Source organism: Chiloscyllium plagiosum, chromosome 7, assembly GCF_004010195.1.
Source record: "Chiloscyllium plagiosum isolate BGI_BamShark_2017 chromosome 7, ASM401019v2, whole genome shotgun sequence".
NCBI classification, from domain to species: domain Eukaryota; kingdom Metazoa; phylum Chordata; class Chondrichthyes; order Orectolobiformes; family Hemiscylliidae; genus Chiloscyllium; species Chiloscyllium plagiosum.
Window position 1 is genome coordinate 27,833,168 of NC_057716.1, and position 14,697 is coordinate 27,847,864.

Below are 14,697 nucleotides of genomic sequence, written 5' to 3' on the forward strand. Positions count from 1 at the left end.
TCCAAATTTCCATCCATTCGTCTACAAAATGAGCATGGTGGCTCAGTGGTTAGCACTGCTATCACATAGCGCTAGGGACCCCAGGTTCGAGTCTCAACTCAGGCGACTGGCTGTGTGGAGTTTGCACATTCTCCCTGTGTCTGCGTGGGTTTCCTCCCATAATCCAAAAATGTGCAGATTAGGGTGAATTGGCCATGCTAATTTGGCCCATAATGTTAGGTGCATTAGTCAGGGGGAAATGGGTCTGGGCGGGTTACTTTTTGGAGGGTTGGCGTGGACTTGTTGGGACATAGGGCCTGTTCGCACACTGTAGGGAATCTAATCTAAAATCAAAGAATTTTACCCATCTGATTCATTGTGCCTGTCGTGGCTCCTGAAGGAGCTACCAGCTATCCCTATTCTCCAGAACTATCTGTGTAGCCAACAAATTCATCACTTTGAAATATATGTGCAGGAAAGCTCCAATGGAATCCATCTTCAGCACTCTGCCAGGCAGCGCACTCCAAACCCAAACAACTCTCTGAGTGAAGAAATTTCTACTCACCTTACTCCCAGCTCTCTTGCTGACAATGCTTAAATTGTGACCCGGAGTTGGTTTAGTTAGCTCAAAGATATTTGGCCACAGTAGGGTTTAACTGTACCTTTAAGCGATCACATCTCTTATAAGTTTCTATGGCAACTCAAAAACACTGGTTCTACAGGCATGGATTCTGCAAGAATTGGTGCTAAAGGGATTAGCTCCAAAGGCTCTTGTTCTACACCTTCGCATTCTACCTGTTGCATTCCCAGCTACTATCTCCAGCAACTGCAGACCTCACATCCCTCTTGTTCTACAGGGTTTGGTTTTACAGGTATTGGCTGTGCAGTGATTGGTTCAACAGGGATTGACTCGACAGGGATTGGCTCGACAAGGATTGGTTTGACAGGAATTGGTTCGACAGCGATTGGCTCGACAGGGATTGGCTCGACAGGGATTGGTTCGACAGGGATTAGTTCGACAGGGATTGGTTCGACAGGGATTATTTCGACAGGGATTGGTTCTGGAGGCACTAGTTCTGGAAAAAAGAGTCATGCAAATAAGGTGTAGGTTAAGGAGTGAAAGAGACAGAATCGTTCCTTTCTACTAAGCACAAAACAAGGCACAAAACTCACATGAGATTGGCAGAAAATGGAGCAAGAGAATGAGAATGTCTTAAGTGATCAGTCTCTGAAGTTATTGAAGTCAATTTTGAGACCTCTGAGCCTGGAAAAACATTCCCTATGTTAGCTCTGAATTAGCATCCTGCTGATTTAACAAGGTTGCTTTGTGGGGCCTGGGTCTCCTTCAGCCTGAATGTGAGCTTATGATCTTCAGTGCCCAGGTCACCCCATTCTGGAGACCATCTGCCAATGTATGGGCTGGAGTTGAGCTCAGGACCATTGTTGGAGAGGGTAAATGTCAATGATTCACTTGTGACTATTTCTCCTAAAGAAAATAAAAAAATCACACATGTTTTCTTAATGTCCCTGAGATTTTAATTTCCTCACAATAATGTCCAGGAGATTAATCTTTAATTCCTAGAAGAAACAGTTCCAACTGGACAGATGTCATAAAATCATGTTGTCCTTTAAATGCTTGGCTTATGAGCTTAATCGAATCTCTGTTACATCTAATTGATTTAAAGGATGCAATTAATTTAAAAATAACTAGCTGACAAACCATTCCATTAATTTATATGAGTGATAACCTCTTGCACATTTGTGAAGGATGTTCTTAACCTCTGGAAGGCTGTCTCACACACTTTCTAAGGAACCAGCAGGCTCTTCCCTGCATGGCAACCAGTTCAGGGTCTGTCACGGTTTCTGTGTTTGTTATCCAGAGGTATTTAGAATCATAGAATCCCTGCAGTGTGGAAACAGGCCATTTGGCCCATTGAGTCCACACCAACCCTCTGAAGAGCATCCCACCCAGACCCACCCCCAACCTTATCACTGTCACCCTGCATTTCCTCATGGCTAACCTACCTAACTTGCACATCCCTGGACACTGTGGGCAATTTAGCTTGGTTAATTCACCTAACCTACACACGTTTGGGTTGTGGGAGGAAACTGGAGCACCTGGAGGAAATCCACACACACACGGGGAGAATGTGCAAACTCCACATAGATAGTCGCCCAAGGCTGGAATCGAACCCAGGTACCTGGTGCTGTGAGGCAGCAGTGCTAACCACTGAGCCACCATGCCACTCAACTTGACTGCTGTCTAAACAGCTCTGAAGAACATACCCATTTCAGGAAATCCAACGTAGCACTGGTCACAGAGTTATGAAAAAGACACACAAATACCGTACAAGACTTCTAAGAACTGGTGCTGTGAAAAGATTGAACAAATCTGAGCCTCCCACACTAGAAAATAAAAGGTAGGGGCCACCTTGTAGGGTCTTTAAAATTTTAACAGGATAAACAAAAATATGTTTCCACTTATAGGGGAGCTAAAACAAATCAATGTAAGATGGACTCAAATAAATCATGTAAATAATTCAGAAGGAACCTTTGCACTTTGTACTGATTTGAACCAGGACTATGAGATCCTTGACTGGGGCTGTTAAGCTGGGCCAATCTGGGAGCCCTGGCTGACAGGTATAAACAGGAACGTCAGAAGGTCTCCTCAGTCTCAGGACTGGGTTTGAGCTGGCTGGTGACAATCAATGTACTGAGCAGATATAAATAAAGGGTGGCTTGGCTGATGGGATACAGACCTCTATGCACTCATTTCACACTCACACTGTGGTAAGAATGTGAGCACTTTTCTCTGAGATAACTGAGGCGACAGCATAGGGATATTTAAGGGTTTGATGAGGTAGAGGTAGAGGAGGCTGTTGTCAATCTTAAATACTTGGAGAGAATGGGCCACATGGCCCCTTTTCATGATGTAGTACACATTCTAGTTGCCCCTTTGCCTCTTTGTTAGAGCATTTAGATGAAGTGACCAGGAAGGTTACTGAGGGCAGGCAAGTAGATGTAGTCCATATGGATCTCAGTAAGGGCTTTGATAAGGTTCCACATGTTCAGCTGCTCTGGGAGGTTAGACCGCATAGAATCCAGGGGGGAGCTGGCAAATTGGATACACAATTGGTTTGAGGGCAGGAAACAGAGTGTAATAGCGGAAGGATGTTTGTTGGACTGGAGACATGTGACTTGTGGAGTGCCTCAGGGGTCAGTGCTGGGCCCATTGCTGTTTGTTATCTCTATCAATGATTTGGATGAGAACGTACAAGGCATGATTAGTAAGTTTGCTGATAACACTGAAATATGCGGCATCGTGGACAGTGAGGAAGGTTATCTGAAATTGCAGCAGGACCTTGACCAGCTGGGGAAGTAGGCTGAGAAATGGCAAATGGAGGTTAATATAAACAAATGTGAGGTCTTGCAATTGGAAAGTCAAATCAAGGTAGGAGTTTCATGGTGAATGGTAGGGCCTGAAGGAGTGCAGTGGAACAGAGAGATCTTGGAGTTCAGGTGCATGGTTCTCTGAAGGTGGAGTCACAGGTAGATAGGGCAGTGACGAAGGCTTTTGGCAAACTGGCCTTCAACAGTCAGGGCATTGAGTATAGAGATTGGGAAGTTACGTTGCAGTTATACAGGGTGCTAGTGAGGCAGCACTTGCAGTATTGTGTTCAGGTTTGGTCACATTGTCATAGGAAGGATGTTATTAAACTGGAAAGAGTGCAGAAGAAATTTGCAAGGACATTGCCAGGACTCAAGTGTCTGAGAGATAGGAAGAGGTTGGACAAGCTAGGACATATTTCTTTAGAGCGTAGGTGACTGAGGAGGGATCTTATAGAAGTGTATAAGATCATGAGAGGCATGGATAGGGTAATGCATACAGTCTTTTTTCCCAGGATTGGGTAATTGAGGACTAGGAGGCATCAGTTTAAGGTTAGGGGGAAAGAATAAAGGGTAACTTGAGGGGCAACCTATTTACACTGAGGGTGGTATGGTATGAGCTGCCAGTGGAAGTGGTTGAGACAGGTACATTAACAACATTTAAAAGGCATGGATAAGAAAGGTTTAGAAAGATATGGGCCAAGTGCGGGGAAATGGGGTTAGCGTGGATGGACCTTTTATTTGGCATTGAGCCAATTTGGGCCGAAGGGCCTGTCTCAGCGCTGTAGGCCTCTATCAGTACCCCTCCACATGCACTGAATCAGGAAGATCAGGTATGAGGTTTGGCTCGGCAAAAGTGAGGACTGTAGATGCTGCAAGTTAGAGTCGAGAGTGTGGTGCTGGAAAAGCAAAGCTGGCCTGTCTCAGCGCTGTAGGCCTCTATAACTCTATCAGTATCCCTCCACATGCACTGAATCAGGAAGATCAGGTATGAGGTTTGGTTCGGCAAAAGTGAGGACTGTAGATGCTGCATGTTAGAGTCGAGAGTGTGGTGCTGGAAAAGCAAAGCAGGTCAGGCAGCATCCAAGGAGCAGGAGAATCAACGTTTCGGGCAAAAGCCCTTCATCAGGAATGAGGCTGTGAGCCGGACGTGTGGTGAGGGTGTGGCGATGGAGGAGGCCCGGGGCGGGGGGGGGAGGGGAAGCTGCTAGAAATTGTTGTATATAGTTTCTTAATAGTATGTTGGGATGGGGTGAATGGAGAATTCTAAGAGTCTAATACATTACAGGTGGTACTGTAACTGTTTTGCAACTGATTACTAACATCTGAGATTATAACTTCAACTTAATCTCATAAAGTGGTAAAAGCCAATGTAGTAAAGCTAGTACATGATGCCACACCTCATCATCAGGTAAGGTGGTTCATTAAAGTGATTCAGGAAAGAGGTCCTCGCCATCTTACCTGGTGAGGCATATGTGTGACTCCACTCTCTCATATCTTTGACTCTCAGAGCAATTTATGACTCATAAATTAGAAGGAGAAGCTAGATAGGCTGGGATTTTTCTCACTGGACTGACAGAGATTGAGGGGTGACCTTATAGAGGTTTATAAAATCATGAAGGGCATAGTTAAGATGAATAGCAGATGCCTTTTCCCTAGGATGGGGGAATTTCAAGAATACGGGCTATATATATAAGGTGGGGCAAGAAGGGTTTTAAAAAGACATGAGGGGCAATTCTTTTCCACAGACTGTGATTCATGTGTGAAATGAGCTTTCAGTGAAAATGATATATGCAGGTACAGTTACAATGTTTACAATACATTTGGATAAGTTCATAAATAAGAAACGTTTAGAGGGATACGGGCAAGTTAGTTTGGGAATACGTTCAGCATGGACTGGTTGGACCAAAGGGTCTGTTTCCATGTTTTGTGACTCTATAATTTGGAATGGGAAATAAACCTGAACTTGCCTGAGTCGCAGAAGTTTATAACAAAATTTGCGATGGTTTACCGTGCCTGAATGGGCTGTGAACCAGTGGGACTTCAGCCAAAGGTCTATAAAAATGGAGTCTTGCCTGAGGGGGCAAGTGTTTTCACAAGCGTAGCCAAGCTCATATCCTTTACAGTGCCAGAGAGACAGCCATAATCTAGTGACTGAATTACTAAACAGATTGTCTCACAATGCAAGGGTAGAATCCAGTCTTACAAATTCTCAAATCCTTTGCTTGATGGCATGAATGAAATAGATTACATCAACAAGTATCAGTTCCTCCCTGTTAGCCTTGACAAAGCCAGGCTTCATTCACATTCATCCTCTGGATTCAGAAAGTGTGGGTTTGATTCCCACCCCTCTGAATAAGACAGCAAATGCAGGAATCACACAGCAGGCCCTCACTGGCAGCCTCCGAGGAGGGGAAAGCAGAGTTAATGTTGCAGGCCGATAGCCCTTCATTAGAACTGGGAAAAGTTCGAGATGTTGTAGGCTTCCAGTGAATGAAAAGGAGAAGGAACCAAAGAGGAAGCCTATGACCAGACATAAGATTGTTTGACTGGTCTGGTGGCTCAGTGGTAAGCACTGCTGCCTCACAGCGCCAAGAACCTGGGTTTGATTCCACCCTCAGGTGACTGTCTGTGTGTAGTTTGCATATTCTCCATGTGTCTGCATGGGTTCCCTGTCGGTGCTGCAGTCCAATGGTGTGCAGGTTAGGTGGACTGGCCACGGAAAATTGTCTGCAGTGCTGGGCATTAGAAGTAGTCACAATTGTGGCTGGTTAGAGACTGGACAAGGGGAATATCTATTCAGTGAGATAGTAGCAGGCTGAAACAATGGTTGGGCGGGGGGGAATAATCTGCTCTTGCTGATGATTAGATTGGAGGTGTGAAGGGCATTTAACTCGGTGGAGTAGTGGTGTGCATTCAGAGGTAAATTCTGGGCAGGAGTATCTGTGACCAAAATAGAAGTCAGATTTTGATAGCAGATGTCATCTCACCAATCATTACCCAGCACCACTCTTTTTTGCTGACAATGTTAATGCTGGATCTCAGAAAATGGAGAGTAGCAAGTTAAGAGGCAGCAATGAATTATAATTGGAACAGACGGTGCAAAGAACTATAATGCTGAACATTTTATTTCTTCATTTTTCTAATTAATTCCCAAGATTCTGTACTTAGGTACCTTTGTACCAAAGACGTTGCTCTAAGTGGTGACTTTGTAAACTATTCACTGCACTCATGTGAGCACATATTACATTAAACCTAATTCTAAAATCTAAAATTAATCTTAGATTAGATTACATACAGTGTGGAAACAAGCCCTTCGGCCCAACAAGTCCACACCCCCCAGACCCATTTCCCTACATTTACCCCTTCACCTAACACTACGGGCAATTTAGCATGGCCAATTCACCTGACCTGCACATCTTTGATTGTGGGAGGAAACCGGAGCACCCGGAAGAAACCCATGCAGACACGGGGAGAATGTGAAAACTCCACACAGACAGTCGCCTGAGGCGGGAATTGAATCTGAGCCTCTGGCGCTGTGAGGCAGCAGTGCTAACCACTGTGCCACCGTGCCTCCTCTCCAGCACTTTCAGGGCCCTCCTATAATGTGAATGTCTGTGTTGCTGTTGCTATAATGCTGAACCTGTTACCTGTTTGGTTGAACCCTGTTCAATCTCTGTTCCACCTCTGGAGTTAGATTTTTTGCATCAGCAAATCCAGTGTCCTTTTGTACCGTACTCTTTGCACAGATCTTTGTGGGTGCAGTAGACTGCACTTACCATATCGATTGTTTGATTTTTGCAGCCTGGCCGCTGTATTAATACAGTTGGATGAATCTAATGCTTGCAGGATCTGTGTCTGCTCCAATGGCTAAGTATTTACTGCTCTCAATAAACAAAGCTGTGACATCTCTTCTTTACCACTGGTAAATGTGACTACTTTAGTTTGTGAAACTTGGTCGGCATAGACAGGTGGCCACCAAAGGGTCTGTCTCCGTGCTGCATGACTCTATCACTTCATGACACTAGGTCTCTTTGCAACTCTTTGACAGGCGTTGAGGTAAACACTTACTCCATAATCCACACTAACAGCTCAACATCTGAAATGTCACATTCATTGCACATGTCATATCATCTACTGTTGAACTTGTGCATTGATTCCTGTGGCTTTCAGCTGTAGGACATCAATTCTAAACGACAAATTCTAAAGGTGACTCCTACATACAACCTGCCTTCTAGGGCATTCCATAGCCTTCTACAATCTTTCTTCTCCTCTTCAAATATGCCTGAGGCTTTGACTCTGTGCAACCCCTTTGGTCACAGCTTGTTCAACTGCTTCTGAAACATGGCCGGATTCTTTGTTTAAACAGTTTGAACTTGCATATCAGATCCATCGCTTTCCACTTCAAGGTGGGGAGCTTAAAAATCCATCCTTCTGCTTTCCTTTTGGCTTTTTACTCTGTGTTTAAGTTTGTGAACTTAGCACTACCCTTGAGGTTCCTTTCTATTATTGGCTAGCAACTTATTCTGTTGGCTCTGCACTACTCCTGAAAACAGCCCCCTTTTTTATCACGTTTACATGTAGGTGTGTTTTCTATTAGCTCAGACAAAGGCTGACTCCAAACAGCGCTTCAAATTTGAAACTATCTTTAGATATGGTAGATTTGAGAAATTCTGCATGAACCTGGCCAACAATAGGTACTCTCAGTTTGCAGAAAATTCTCATTTCCTTCTGTTCTCGATATGGTGGGAAGTTCTGGATTTCCGTTATGTTTCGAGTGCTGCCTTAGTCTGCTAGCCTGCAAGGCTGGTTGCTTCAATGGTTTGTTAAAATCCCAGCTGCGTGTAATTATAGTCTTGTGTTATCTAAACGACTTCTGCCGATCTGGTTTACTTGAAGATCTTCAGAGATTTGATTCACAACTAATAAAAACAGTACGGAGGGATCCCCAGAGACACCCTGTGTCTCAAGGGCTGCAGTGCAGAGGGTCTGTGCTCATGTGACAACATCTGGTACTATCTCTTGTACATGTTGAGTTCTTAAAGGGATACCAGTCTGAAGGTGATAACACAACACCTGTCTATGTGGTGAGGAAACCCTTTGAGGGATTTCAGTGTGAAATAGGCTGTCTGAATGTAGGGACTGTCATTTCAGCGACTGAAGAGAAATGAGCAATGTACCACCGCACTGAGTATTTGAAGCATGTAGTATGTGAATGTGTCTGTTCAGATCAGCTCAGACCATACCTCAAGTTATTTCTTTATGTGTTCCTTATTAACACAATACACATGACAGTCGTGCCGCAGACATCTCTACCCCCAGCTCTTCCAGCTCCACCCTACTCTCAGATTCTCTCTCACACAACTACTGAGGGTGTTGTTACATCACAGCATGACTCAGAGGCTCATCTGCATTTTCACAAAAACCCATCTTTAAAGTTTTGATGCATTAAAATGGAAGCTGCAGAAATACAAGAGAGACAGAGGATGGAATGCCACGCTGATGAGGAGAAGGGTTTACGGCGGGAGGTGGCTTATCGAGAGCAGAAATGCTGGCTCAGAGCAGTTGGGCTTAATGGCCTGTTTCTCGGCTGTATATTTTATGTATGTCTACCTGGCAAACTAAGGATATCAACAACCAAAAGAGAAAATGCTGGAAAATCTCAGCAAGTCTGGCAGCGTCTATAAGGAGAGAAAAGAGCTGACGTTTCGAGTCTAACTGACCCTTTGTCAAAGCTTTCTCTCCTTACAGATGCTGCCAGACCTGCTGAGACTTTCCAGCATTTTCTCCTTTGGTTTCAGATTCCAGCATCCGCAGTAATTTGCTTTTATTAAGGATATCATCATCCTGGCATTACCAGTCAGAAAGTGAGCTGGACTAGCAGTATAAATGCAATGGCTATGAATGCAGGCCAGAGGCTAGGAATTCTGTAGTGAGTAACTTTATCCTCCCTCTCGCCAAAGACTGTCCACCATCCACAAGGTACAAGTCAGGAGTAGGATTTGATACCTCCCCACTTGCCTAGACAAGTGCAGCTCCAACATCACTCAATAAACAGAACTTCATCAGGACATAAAATTGACTCCCTCCACCCGCAAAGCTCAGCGGCAGCGATGTGTACTATCCGCAAGCAACACACTCAGCCCCTTGTGACAGCATCCTTCCAAACTCACAACCACCTCCATCTAGAAGGACAAGGACAGCAGGTACACAGGAATTTGCAAGTTCCCCTCCAAGGCACTCACTCTCCTGACATTCGTTCCTTCAGAGTCACTGGGTCACAATCCGAGAATTCCCTCTTTAAGGGCATTGAGGGTCAACCTACAGCACATGGACTACAACGGTTCAAGGCAGCTGACCATCATCTTCTCAAGGACAACTAGGGATGGACATTGATTACTGGCTAATCAGAGACGCCCATGTCCCACCAGTGAATTTTTAAAAAATTCTTATCTGTGCTTGATCCTCGTGGAAAGTGACAGAGAGAGTGACAAAATATTGTATTTTCATGTTCTACCAAAGCTTTATATTACTTGTTTTGTTTGTTCATGAGTTAGAAAGAAGAAATTAAGAAAAAGCTACATTCGTGCTTTGCATGTTCCCAAAACCCGCACTATGATCACAGAATCAGTACAGGGTGGAAGCAGGCCATTTGGTCCATTCAGTAGACACCAACCCTCCCACCCAGATCCAACCCCCTACCTTATCCCCGTAACCTTGCATTTCCCATGGCTAATTCACCCAGCATGCATATCCCTGGACACTATGGACAATTCAGCACGGCCAATTCACCCAACCTGCACATCTTTGGACTGTGGGAGGAAACCAGAGCACCCGGAGGAAACCTGCACAGACACGAGGAAAATGTGCAAACTCCACACAGACAGTCGCTTGAGGGTGGAATTGAACCCGGGTCTTTGGGGCGTTGTGAGACAGCAGTGCTAACCATCATGCTGTCCCAATGTCACAATAATCACTGTGATAATAACCAGATAAGCTGTTTTGACTGGTTTTGACAGAGGGAGAAATTTGGACAAGTTGGATGTTTGTCCTCCCCCAATACCTTTGCAATGGAATGTCATTGAAGAGGCAGTTTTCCCAGTGAGTGACTGGGGCATACACAAAACAAAATCGTAAACAACAAGTCAATTTCTATCATTGGCACTCTAGCCTGACCAACCAGCAAGAGGACAGCACATGAATAATAAGAAAAGAAGACTTGATTTTACGTAGGAACCTTTACAATCTCAAAGGGCTTCATGTCCAAATAAGTACTTCTTCTAAACAATGACATCATCATTGTACTGCAGAAAATACAAACACCTTAATACACAGCAAGCTTCCACAAACAGCTAGGTGATCATTAGCAACTAATCTGATTCAGTGATGTTCACTGATGAATAAATGTTTGTCGAAACACCCAGGAAGTCTCCTTGGAATCATCTATGTGCCCCTGGGAGGGCAGGTATAGCGCTGATTCACTGGCTCTTCTGAAAAGCAGTCTTGCATTTCCCACATGGAGAGTGCCAACCTCGGCATGTATGAGGAAAGAGATTTAAACCCATGGTCTTATCATGTAACAGTCAACAGATTCAATTCTTTCTGGCCTGACATTTGATTACTTTCTGAAAGCGGATTGTGAGTTTCAAGAAATTGCCAATGTAAGTCACATTCCCACGTGGTTATGTCCCCTCTCCTTGTGTTGTGATGACATTGAAAATTGCCCATAACGGTTTTCCATATTATTCCAATGATTATGCTACAATAGACTACCCTGACTGCCCTGCTTTGGAAACTTCCAAGTTGACAGGATGCACTAATAGCAAACAGATGAGAGTGTTGCATAAGCAGCTGACAGGAAATGAAAGGCTTGAGTTTTCCAAATTTCCTTTTGAACGTACCAGCAGAGGTTGACTGATATCTGGCGCAGCAATTAGCCCAGAGTGGAAACAAGGGAACAATACAAGGCTCACTTATAGAGAGAGACACAGAAGGATATTATTGGCTCACTAAGCATATACCAAGTTCCTTTTGTGCAAATTCTAAAAGTCAAACATATCTAAACTTGAAGGATCAACTGGCTTCCTCCTGTGAGTGACTATATACCATTCTATGCTTGTCAAAGCAATGATTAATATAATGACACTTTAAATCACTGAATCATCCATCAGGCCCTCACCAAGTCTCAAACTTAGGTCACTGACAGAACACTTTGTGTTCTTTTACTGGCTGACAAAGACTATGGAACACTGTCCAAATTAGATAGAGCTAATACCTGAGCCAATTTCCAAGTGAGAACGAGACAGGGCTCAATCTTTCAAGTGAGTGGAAGACCAGATTTCAAGGCCAAGAACATGGCTGAAAGCACTTCATGAAACTACTTTACCAGCAAGGATTGATGGGAGATTGAATGTCCTACCACAAAAAGAGCCAAACAGTTATGAAAAGGGGAATGGGTCAATGTTTTGAGAGGTGCCAGTTACATCAGATGGTTAGGTGGTCAGTATGTGGTTCAGAGCAATGCCATCAATATACACCCACTCAATTCTCATTCAGTCTGATACAGTCTTGGAACCTGTTTCCTCTTCCGGTCCTTCAGACTGTAAGGCAATGGCAAACTAAGCATTGACTAAAGGTGCCAAGGAAAATGTTCGGGATGGAGCATTAAGCAGCAATGAGCCCCAGAACTGTTTTTGAGTGGAGCATGAATGGAACAGAGTGGAATATTTTGTAGAAAGTGTAAGGAGATTAACTAATCTTCCCAAGCATCTGATCAGACCCAATGGACCAAAATGATGTCCTTTGGAGCTGTGATTTTTTACACCTCTTCTCCAATGGTTTACAGTATGCAGCTCATTTTTGATGTTTCCCTTTAGTTGAACAAACCGTGCTAAGCAACTTGAAAGAGTTATAGGTGACCTTTGATCACTGAAAGATTTTCTGAAGGCTTCCAATCAATAATATCATTCATCTTTATCCACTTCTGCCCCATCTCCCTCTCTTTATTCTTTCACTATTGCCCTGTTAGAGAAAAAAATAATCTGTTGATACAATGGATACTATTGCTTCATCTCTGTTGTGTTGGACTGGACTCCCTGAGGAATTGCCTGCAATAGAGGGAAGACAGGTAATGGGATTTCACACACTCATGTTCACTTCATCTGACCAGAGATCATTCTCATTTGATTTGATTTATTATTGTCACATGTACTAAGATCTAGTGGTAAGTATTGTTTTCCCTGCTAACCAGACAAATGTATCTTACATGAGTACATCAGGGTAAAGGAACAGAATGCAGTATATGGTGCAGGGAAGGTGCAGAGAAAGATCAACTCTAATATATGAGAGGTCTGCTCATAAGTCTGGTAACAGTGGGGAAGAAGCTATCCTTAAACCTGTTGCCACATGTTTTCAAACTTTTGTATCTTCTGCCCAACGGAACAGGTTGGCAAAGAGTATGTGCAGGTCAGATGAATTGGCCGTGCTAAATTGCCCATTGTGTTAGGCGCATTAGTCAGAGGGAAATGGGTCTGGGTGGGTTACTCTTCAGAGGGTCGGCGTAGACTGGTTGGGCTGAAGGGTCTGTTTCCACACTGTAGGGAATCTAATCTAATCAAAAGTAACTGGGGTGGGAGGAGTCTTTGATGACTTTGGCCACTTTCCCAGGGCAAGCAGGTTGGGCTGAACATGGGTTTTGGAAATTAATTGATCAGAAAAAGGTGCATCGCACAAAACTAACACTTACTGCCAGTTTAGATAGCAGTTCAGACTCTACCAGGTGAAAGGAATTAAAGTTATAAGCTAAGCATAAATAGTGGAAACCTGGGTCAGTGCATGTTTCTAAGCAATAGCCTTAACAAGTCCACAAAAGGTCAACAAAAATCAAAGTGTCATGTCATGGGTCAGAAGGTAAGCGATTGATTAGAAAGTAAATGCTTTCTCTTTCTAAGATTGGGGCAATGGGATAAATGACAGAATATAATTGGTCACTGAGAAAGAGGGCATGGTGGGGTACCTCAGTCCTGTGGCTTGCACATGCTGCAGCATGTGGGAACTCTGGGCGTTTCTCACCTCACGGACAACCACATGTGGAGGAATTGTCATCGGTTTGGAGGCACCTGAGATTCAGAGCTTGGGAAGCAACCACAAGTAGAAGAGTACAATTCAGCAGTGATATTGAGGAGAAGTAGGACCTGGGCAAGTCGCACCTGAACAGAATGAGGTCAATCAGCTTGCCAGGGAGTTCTGCCAGAAAATGGATTACACAAGTTTAGTGAGGAAAGGGAAACTGAGGTTACAGTCAAAAAAGTGGAAGGAGCAAAGATGGAAGCCAAAGGCAGAAAATTAGTGAGCGAGTCAGGAATACAATGGAGACAAAGGCAGCGAGTGCACGGCATTGTTCACTGATCAATGCCGGAAGGAACCCAGTGAAGTCAGCAGCTGGACTGAGTGCACAGAAAGATTCTTGGATCACATGGCTTTCACCATTCCTTCAAGAAAGATCAGGAATGTCAACTCAGTAGTCACGGTTACAGGATTTTCATGGGGTGATAGAAAGGGGGATAAAACATAGGAGTTTCAAAATCAACTTTAAAAACAAAATACTGGTATGAGGGAGGATATTATGTCAGGAGGGCCATACCCAGGATTAAATGGGGGAAATGTCATATTTGGGATAGATTATAGAGACTCCAGCAAAAGTCAGAGGGACATAGGAGATAATATAATTGAACACATTGCTGAGAAATGCAGAAACCATAGGGCAGTAATAGTAGGGAATTTGAGGTATCCTAATATGACTAGGGGTCAGGATTAATATAAAAGGTGTAGAAGAGGACACAGGATTCTTGAAATGAACTCACGAGGACCTTTCTCGCGAATACATAGCAAACCCGATACAATAAGAGGTAGTTATGGGCCTGAGAGAATGAATCTGGGGAGGAGTATCAGTGGGAGATCACTTTAGTGGTGGTCTTGATAATTCAGCAACATTTAATGTTTTGTGGCAAATGACAAAGACAGCCCAATTAGACTCCAATCATTGGAGAATGTGAATTGCATTTGGACATCAAAAAGACAAAAAAAAAGCAATGATGGTTGGAAGAAATATGATACATGAGAAGAAATGAGAGTGGAGGTTGTGTTTTAGGGGTGGCATGGTGGCTTAGTGGTTAGCACTGCCAGCTCACAACACCTGGGTTCAATTCCACCCTCGGGCGACTGTGTGTGCAGTTTGCATGTTCTCACTGTGTCTACGTGGGTTTCTTCGGGTGCTCCAGTTTCCTCCAACAGTCCAAAAACGCACAGTTAGGTGGATTGCCCATAGTGTCC